The 9,633-nt window shown below is 35.0% G+C and overlaps 1 long non-coding RNA gene across 2 annotated transcripts; it reads right to left on the reverse strand.

The window, feature by feature from the left end:
- Positions 1–4,579: 4,579 nt before the first annotated feature.
- On the reverse strand, positions 4,580–6,631 carry LOC121253876. 2 transcript variants are annotated; one of them, XR_005938516.1, is made up of 2 exons: positions 5,357–6,631; positions 4,580–4,731 (listed from the first exon to the last, which is right to left on the reverse strand). It is a non-coding gene; the product is annotated as an uncharacterized LOC121253876 (long non-coding RNA). The 2 variants fall into 2 exon arrangements; XR_005938517.1 differs by lacking the exon at positions 4,580–4,731 and adding an exon at positions 5,008–5,256.
- Positions 6,632–9,633: the final 3,002 nt, after the last annotated feature.

Below are 9,633 nucleotides of genomic sequence, written 5' to 3' on the forward strand. Positions count from 1 at the left end.
ATGTGGAGGTTTATGCACCTTGATGGTCATGCATCAACAGGAATATGTCATGTGTTTTCTGATGGGGTTAAATGATTCTTACTCACATGTAAGAGGTCAGATCTTTCTCATTGAACCTCTCCCTCCTATCAACAAGGTTTTCTCTCTTGTTCTTCAGGAAGAACGACAATGTGACATAGGATCTGTTTTGATTCCAAGCATACCATTTGCTGCTCTTTCCTCTTCTGCCAAACCTGTTCACATGGCCAAGACTTACACTCGCAGACCTATTTGCTCTCATTGTTCCATTCTAGGGCATACTGTGGAGAAGTGTTTTAAGTTGCATGGATATCCTCCTGGATATCGATCCAAAGGCAAATCCTCCAATTTTGTCCCTCCTATACATTCTACACATCAAGTTGCCATTTCTGAATCCAACCCCTCGATGCCTCTTACTCCACAGCAATGTCAACAACTTTTGTCTCTTCTTCATCCTGAGTCCTCAGCTTCCCCCTCACAAACAGCAAATCTGGTAACATCTCCACTTCACCAACTTTCTGGTAAGTTTTTTTTCTTTTCTCCACATTCTGTTTTTTCAATTAGCAAAGCACATGTCAATTCAATTCCTTATGATGAATGGATCATCGACACTGGCGCCACATATCACATGGTCCATTCTATTTCTCTCCTCAGTTCTTTTCAACCTGTCCATAACTTGTTTGTTAAATTGCCAAACGGAGTTTCTGCACCAGTTACTCATATTGGCTCTTTCATTTGTTCCCTCATCTTGTTTTACACAATGTGTTATGTGTACTTTCATTTCACTTTAACCTTCTCTTTGTCAACAAGCTCACTAAATCAATTTTCGTGATTGTTTGCATGATACAGGACCTCATCCATTGGAGAGTGATTGGGAGGGGTAAAGCCAAAGAAGGACTCTATTTGCTGCAACAACCAGATTCTCCTGTTGCTTGCTCAAAAGATTTGTCTTCCAATTTTGTTTTTGCTTTACAGTCTAGTCATTTTACTTTGATATTTGGCATAAGAGATTAGGACATCCCTCTCTTTCTAGAATGCAATTGTTGTCTTTAATTGTTCCTAATATACTGCTAATAATTTCACAACTTGTGATGTTTGTCCTTTTGCTAAATACAAGAGGTTACCTTTTCCTTCACATAGTCAAAATCAATCTACTTGTTCTTTTGAGCTCATACATTGTAATATTTGGGGGCCATTTCAATCTCAATCCTTAGATGGTTTCAAATATTTCTTAACCATAGTAGATGATCATTTTGTTGCTATGGTTGAAACTCAATTCCATTCTAAGATCAAAGCTATTCAAACAGATAATGGTAGTGAATTTGTCATGCCTATTTTTTTTTCTACTAAAGGCATAATTCACCAACTTTCTTGTGTAGCTACTCCTAAGCAAAATTCAGTAGTTGAGAGGACGCACCAGCACATTTTAAGTGTTGCTTGTGCTCTCTTATTTCAATCAAATATTCCCTTACATTTCTGGTCAAATTCTATTCTTATTGTTGTGTACTTGATCAACATGGTTCCTTCCCATTTGTTGAACAATAAAAGTCCCTATGAGTTACTCTTTAACAAACGTCCTTCACATGATCATCTCAAAGTATTTGGATCACTTTGCTATGCTTCTACATTAGCTCATAACAAGTCCAAATTTGCTCCTCGAGCTAGAAGATGCATATTTTTTGGTTATCCTCTTGCTATTAAAGGTTACAAGTTGTATGATCTTGATGCTCATATAGCTTTTGTTTCAAGAGATGTTGTCTTCCATGAACAAATTTTTCCCTTCAAAAATTTGTCTCACAATATTAATTCCTTTCAGACTCCTTATGTTGTCCTTCCTCAGCCTATTTCTAATTAATCCAGTTTTAATATTGATCCTTCTATTCCTAATCCATGTGATTCTACTAAGCCTTCACATGTTCATTTAGACCAATTTGAAACTCCTTTTCTTTCACATGTTCCTCCTCCTAGAAGATCTTCTCAAGCACACATGCCACCTTGTTATTTGCAGAACTTTTATTGCCATATGGCATCGTCATAGGCTTGCTCCCCTTCATCTCCAATTAGTTTTGTCTCAGGTAATCTTTATCCTCTTTCTAATTCACTTTCATATTCTCATTTGTCATCCAAACACAAAGCATTTGTCATAGCTCTTTCTACTATGATATGAACTCGTGGGAATAGAATCTCTTGAACCCACAATCAATTTGAAAACTCACCCAAGAAAGCCAAAATCAAACCAATGAATAATTTAGACCTGTTGAGGAACTCGTTTCAAGAACCTAGATTATATGAAAATTTAGACCCGGTGAAGAACTTGTCTCAAGAACCTAAATTATAAAGAAGAACGCCACAAATGTTATGATTTACCTTTGATAAGTTCAAAAGTTCATTCAAGAACAAGAGGAGATAAACTCAATTCACAATAAATAAATTCATCAAATTTCATAAACTCATTAAAATGAGCCTACAAAGAGTATTTAAACCAAAACCTAATTGAAACCTTAGCCAAAGTAAATCCCCATCTTCCAAAAATACTCCTGAGTGAATAGTGTCGTAGCTACAGTACTTGGCTACAGTACTTGGCTACAACAACTTACATATCTCAATCCCCCAAAAACCTTAAGTTAACATAAAATCATTTCCCAACATACCCTTGGGCTAAATACAAGGCCTTCTCAAAAGAAACCCTAATTGCAAATTAAAACAATCCCTAAACTACCCTTAAAAACTTCTCTTGAAACCCTAGTTCATAAAACATAAAACATATGTGGGCCAAACATCCTCAAACCCCATTATTCTAGACTAATTCTTATAACTAATAAAATAATCCATTTTAATAAATTAAACAAGGTCCAAATAATAACTCTAGCTCACGTCTTCCATAACTTATATCGAGTGGATCAAAACAGGTTCTCACTCTTTCAAGCCCATCTTAAGTGTTGGGCTCTTGCCAGCTTCATTCCAAGTGGATTGCACCAATCCTTGCATTGTTTCTTTGATCTTCTTGACTCTTGATCTTGTAATTGGCTTATCTGAAACTTGTAAATGATCTTTAAGAATAGACCCACCTTAGTTCCCATCACACTACTTTTGAGCCAAAATTCTTTCATCAAGCTGTTAAAATTCCTCATTGGAGAACTACCATGGCTGAAGAAATTACAGCCTTAGAAACAAATAACACATGGACTTTAACTCATCTTCCCCTGGTAAAAGTACAATTGGGTACAAATGAGTCTATAAAGATAAGCTTAGGTCTGATGGAACACTTGAGAGGTATAATGCTGAATTGGTTGCTAAGGGGTTTACACAACAAGAGGGCATTGATTACTTTGATACATTCTGTCTAGTTGCTAAGATGGTGACAATTAAATGTCTTTTTTTCCAAAATAACAATCAAAGGTTGGCATCTCATTTAATTAGATGTCAACAATGATTTTCTTCATGGAGATTTGTTGGAAGAAGTGTATATGAATTTCCCTCCAGGTTTTGGTGATAGGAATGATAAGAGGATATGTCACCTAAATAAATCTTTGCATGGCTTGAAGTAAGCTTCAAGATAGTAGTTTGCTAAGTTTTCTTCCATACTTATTGATCTTGGTTTTACACAGTCCAATACAAATTACTCTCTTTACAAAAATTCAGAGTTCAAGTTTCATGGCGTTATTAGTATATGTCGATGACATTCTTCTTGCCAACAATGATATAGATTCTGTCAATGCTTTTAAAGTTTTTCTTGATCAAAAGTTTAAACATAAGGATCTTGGACATTTAAGGTATTTTTTGGGTCTCGAAGTAGCAAGGAACACTACTGGTATTTCATTATCTAAGAGAAAATATGTCTTTGACATATTATCATACACTGGTTTTTTAGGTTCTAAACTAGTTAAAACACCTATGGAGCAACACCTCAACTTGTCCAAATCTGATGGCCTCTTCTTGAAGATCCCAAAGTTTATAGAAGATTGGTTGGCAGGTTGTACCTCACTATTACCAAACCAGATCTCACATTTGCAGTTCATACGTTGAGTCAGTTTATGGATTCCCGTCGACAACATCATTTACATGCTGCTTATAAAGTTCTTCAGTACCTTAAAGATTCACCTGGTCAGGGTCTCTTTTTTGTCTTCCAACTCAAATTTTAAACTCACTTCTTTTGCTGACTTTGATTGAGCAGGGTGTCATGATACCATAAGATCCATAAAAATATATTTCTTGGCAGCTCTCTTATCTCTTGGAAATCAAAGAAACAATCCATAGTTTCATCATTAGCGAAGGCTGAATATAGGGCAATGGCTAATACCGTTTCTAAATTAGTTTGGCTTCTATCTTTGCTTCATGATTTACAAGTTCCTCATTCAAGTGCAACTGCCTGATAATGTGACAACAAGGCTGCCATCCGTTTAGCAACCAATCTTGTTTTTTATGAATGCACAAAACATATAGATCGATTGCCATTTTGTCCGTGACAAGATTCAAGATGGGCTTTGTTAAGCTTTTTCATGTTAATTCTCACAATCAGTTTCCCGAGATTGGCTTGTATATAAGAGCACACATGTACCGGTTTGTGTTAATAAATTAATACAGAAATCTTCCAAACTTCTCAATTCAAGATTTAACATTGTGTAGTACATGAGAAGGGTTCTTCGTAAATTCTGCCAACCCCAGAGATGCAATACTCTACATATGACCGTGATAGAACCATCCATGCCGAACCTGCAACAAAAATGCATATTATGAATGTTACCTAATGACACACCAGAGGACAGAAAACAGATTGTCAATGCATGTTTAAGCAAATTCTATATGTTCTTTAATTGTATGGGGAAAAAAAGAACAAAAGGAAAACAGGAGGCATGCTATTATGGAGCAGCAAACCCAACGTGGAAATGTTCAGATTTAATTTTCCCCAAATTAAAAAATATAACCTACCATCAGAGCGTCTGAAATTCTATGTTTAGAACATTCACTGTGATAGAGGCTACAAACGTAAAAACTAAGAACTAGTAACCAGATGGATTTTTCATCATAGTTCGAATTTGTACATGAATTCCTCCCAAAAAGCACCAAAAGACAGAATTTAGTTTCCAGTAGAAGTCAATCTACTTCAAAAAATCTTATAGATAGATTTAAATCCCATAAATTGGTCACATTTAACTCAACTCAGATATAAAGGGTTTTATTGAGTCTCTCATAATTTGGTCACACCAAGTTATCATCAAAGGCAATGCACGCATGGCCCTGCAAAACACAATCAAATATAGAATAATTTGTGAGTTTATTGTGTAAAGGTGTTATTGTATGGCATGTGTTAAGAGAGAGAGGGGGAGAGGGAGCTCACTCCTTCCAACCTAGCTGCCTTGTGAGAGAGCTTATGACGAGGAAATACCCATCTTCTACACGTTTAGGGACCCTATTAACAAGCCTTATCATGGGTTCCAAGCAATTTCCTTGCTCAATTCATATAACAGAGCAGAATGACAAACGACTATTAAACCGAGCTGTTGAACTCGGATCACTAACCTTTTCAAAAATATATCAGATTTTGGACTTCAAAAAAATAGCCGTTGAATCAGAAAAATATTGAAGCCATGTAAAACTGGAGATTGGAGATAAATCAAGAATTGGAAACACAACCAACAAACATAAAGAATTATTAAAAAAAACTAAAGGGTTAATCAATGAAGAAAGAGAAAGGGAGATGAAAAATAATATATATCAGAAGATACAGCTAGGGCACATCACGAAATTCGTCGATAGGAAACGAAACAAATTGCCAAATTCTTTGCTGTTGATGAGCTACTAACCATACAATTGCCACATAAGTGCATTCATAGTGACACAAATAGTAGCGAAAAATCAAAATATAATCTTTCCAAAGGAAAGCTTCTTTTTTTACTTGTGACATTGGTCCTGATCATAGAATTCCATCATATCCAACATCGGAATATTGACTAATTGCATAAAATCAGCAAACTACTCCTATGGAACAACCAAATGAAGCAAATATAATGCCGATGAAACAAAACCCAGACCAGAAATTTCAAGTCTTCAAATCATTCAACGAAAAGAATAACAAAAGATGATAGAAAGATGCTAAGCTTCATGGAACACAAACTAATATAGCCGAGCATTAAGCTCAGAAAAAATGAAAGTAACCCAATATAACCAACATCAGAACAAAGAAAGAATACAATGCAAATCAAGGAACGAGGGACAGACAAAAATCCAGAACGAGAGAAATTACTCATGATGTGAGAAGCGTAACCTGTTTTGGATGACACAAATCGCAAAACACAGGGCGTTTGCGCACGTTGGGGAGACAGAGAATGAGAGAAAGAGAGACAAATCGCAAAACACAGTATGCTTGCACAAATTTCACCCAAATTTCTAGATTCACAAATCTCACACTCGAATTTCACCCAAGAACATGAAACACGAGAAAGAGAGGAAGAGAAAATGAAACTTGTGAGAAGGGGCTTCGGTGTGAGCAGGCTGGGGAGAACCTGGCGATGGGGACGAGTTGAGTAGTGTGCTGGAGAGAAAGCACAGGAGAAGGGAGAGAACATGACGTGCCGCGGGAAAGAAACCGTTGAAGTATAGTTTCTAGGAAATAATAAAAGAGTAATGATATATCTATAATATTTTATATAATATATTATATAATAATATATTAAATGAAGAATATTTTTATAAAATTATATTACTTTTAACACCCTCTTCCCGTAGGTTAGGAGTGTCACGTACTTTTTATAAAAATAAAATTTGGCAAGAGATCTCAAATTTCACAAATGAAATCAACAATTTATTTTGTAGAAAAGGTCTAATAAAAAGTCTTCCAAAAATATTAAATGAAATAAATTGAACGAAACTCATGTCATAAAAACATGTTTTATTTTAGAAAGTCTAAACAAAAATTTAATGCTCATTCTACTCCTGGTCTGCCTGCTCATATTCATCATCATCATCTGGGTGGTTTAAAACATGAAAATAAACAAAAATGAGTCGAAGATTCAGCAAGGAATCCATCACAACGTAAACATACTAAATATAAGGTTTTTATAAAAACTTTCATACTGAGAGTTTAAAATCAGGATTATTCATACTGATGCTTGTGCTATGCATGACTGTTCAACTGAATTAACTGACTGATCTGATTTATCTAACTGGCCAACACACTTAACCCTGTGTGCGAGGTTATGCACCGGCCCCACATCCCGCGACCGCAAGACGAGCCGCTGATAGTATTCTGGCATACTATGGTAGACCACGACTGAATTCATAGCTTGCACATCCACCCTGAAACTGAACTGCATTGGTACCATGCATCTGAATTACCATCTTATTAACTGATATGATCTTATCTTTCACTTGAATTTAAGATGGATTACGTGTCTTATACACATGAGATGCATGACATATTACATACATAATCATAATTTCTGAATTTAAACATGATGCGGAATGACAAAATAGTATGCTATGCTGGATGACATGTTTGCATATGACATGAGCATAAATAATTGGCTGGAAATGAACTGGCTTGAATACTAATTATCTATAAACTGAATTGTGATGATCCTAAACTTGTGATCAAATTACTTACCTCGCTGCATGTCTTCTTGAATAACACTTCGTAACTTGAGACCTATATGAAATAATAACTATCACTAAATTGATTTGGAATCACATAAGTACTAATATCCTATTTAATTAAATCTACAATCTAAAAGATAGTATTAAACAATTTAATAAATCTTAGTATCTTTTTAGTAATATAATTTTATAAAAATATCTCTTATTTAACATATTATTATATAATGTATTGTACAAAATGTTATAGAAAAATCATTTTCCATGATAAAAATATACTTGGGGGACTCTGCTATAGTACAAGCATCATATATGACTTGTGACTTGTGAGATGAATTTATTGGAGCTGATACGATGGATGAATTTAATTTAACTAATTTAATATAGCCCAAATATCGATGATGTTAATGAGGCATCTTTTATTTTTATTAAAATTAAAATTAAAAATTAAATTAAATATTATAAAAATATATTTTTTTAATATTATTTTTATTTTTAAATTTTAAAAAATTAAAATATTTGTTTTATTTTATATAAAAATTTAAAAAAATTATAATAATAAAATGTGTTGAATCGAAAAAAATCATGCTAACCAAACCTAAATTAATCGCTACAATATTTGGCTGAGTGGCAGTACTCCATGACAATAACGAAGACACCAAAAGTCGCACAGAATGAACTCGCTATCCACCCGTACAAAAACTCTTTCACGCCAAACACGCGCAACAGATAAAGCAATGAATTTCAAAATTACAAAATGCCACACGGGTAGACACCCCGATCCCACACCCAAAAATTTCATTTTTTATTTTTTCTCATCAGCACATGAGAGTAAATAAAATTTTGTTAAGAAAAGAGTGGTTACACCATTCACTATGAAACAAATGTTGGGAAAGAGAAAAAAAGATATAATTTGTAACACACCTGATAGGTAGTATTTATATAACTAGAAAATATGAGAAAAAATATAAAGAAAATGGTCAGATTCAAGATTGTCCTAACCTTCAAGAGAAAAAAAAGATAGAGATTAGAAATAAAAAAATATTGTATTAAGGTTCTGGATGCCTCTTCAAAGCCAAGTTGCTCAGTACATATAACTTACGTATTGGGCTTGGGCTAACAGTAACAATAAAAATAATAAGATTAGAATCTGCAACTAGTTTATGCTACGGGCCTAAGCCCACTACCTATTACAATCCAAAAATCTAGTAATATAGTCTAAGGCCTAACACACAAAGGTAAAAGTAGTAAAAGGATAGAAGGATAATCCATGGCTTGGATTGGGCCCATGTTACTCGGCTTGTTGCATTGCCGTCCCCTTCAAGAACCTTGTCCTCAAGGTTGGAAGCACTCATGCAACTCTACTACTCAATCCTTGTAACAGACTTTCCCATATTTTATTCCGCAGTCCCAAATGAAATCCTCCCTCTTGCTCTATTGCATTAAGAATCAACTTGACCGTCTCATCAACAGTCTTGTAAGGCACATGGGTGGCATCAATACCACCAATATTCTCCAATTTATTTCTACACGAGGCTACCAACAAGCAGCAGTCATTCCCATAACAACCCATTGTAAGATACATGCGACCACAACCAGGGTAAAAAATGAGAATGCTATTTTTCCTAATTTTGTCACTCTTCTCTTCTTTAGTCCTCTTCAATCCTTGTGTAATTAGCTTTCGAACAACTAGTGACCCACGGATCCAATCAACAAAGGGGACTCTATCAGGAGAGACCAAATTCATTACCTCTCCTTTCAAACCAACCTGATAGGACCATTTTTGCAATGAAGTTTCATCAAGACCATAAAGAAAAACTAGACCATGGATTCTTATTTTCCACATCTCATAATGCAACGCAAAGTTTGGTAACCCCACAGCTATGTTGAGTAGTGCAATTCTATTTCTTCTTGCATGCAGGTTGACTGGTCCTACAATTGTGAATTGCCTTTGTCCCCAGGTCCCAACAGTTGATCCTGAACATTGCCCATTGAAGAAGATATGAACAACATGGTCAGACAACC

This window comes from Juglans microcarpa x Juglans regia, chromosome 3D, assembly GCF_004785595.1.
Source record: "Juglans microcarpa x Juglans regia isolate MS1-56 chromosome 3D, Jm3101_v1.0, whole genome shotgun sequence".
Taxonomy (NCBI): domain Eukaryota; kingdom Viridiplantae; phylum Streptophyta; class Magnoliopsida; order Fagales; family Juglandaceae; genus Juglans; species Juglans microcarpa x Juglans regia.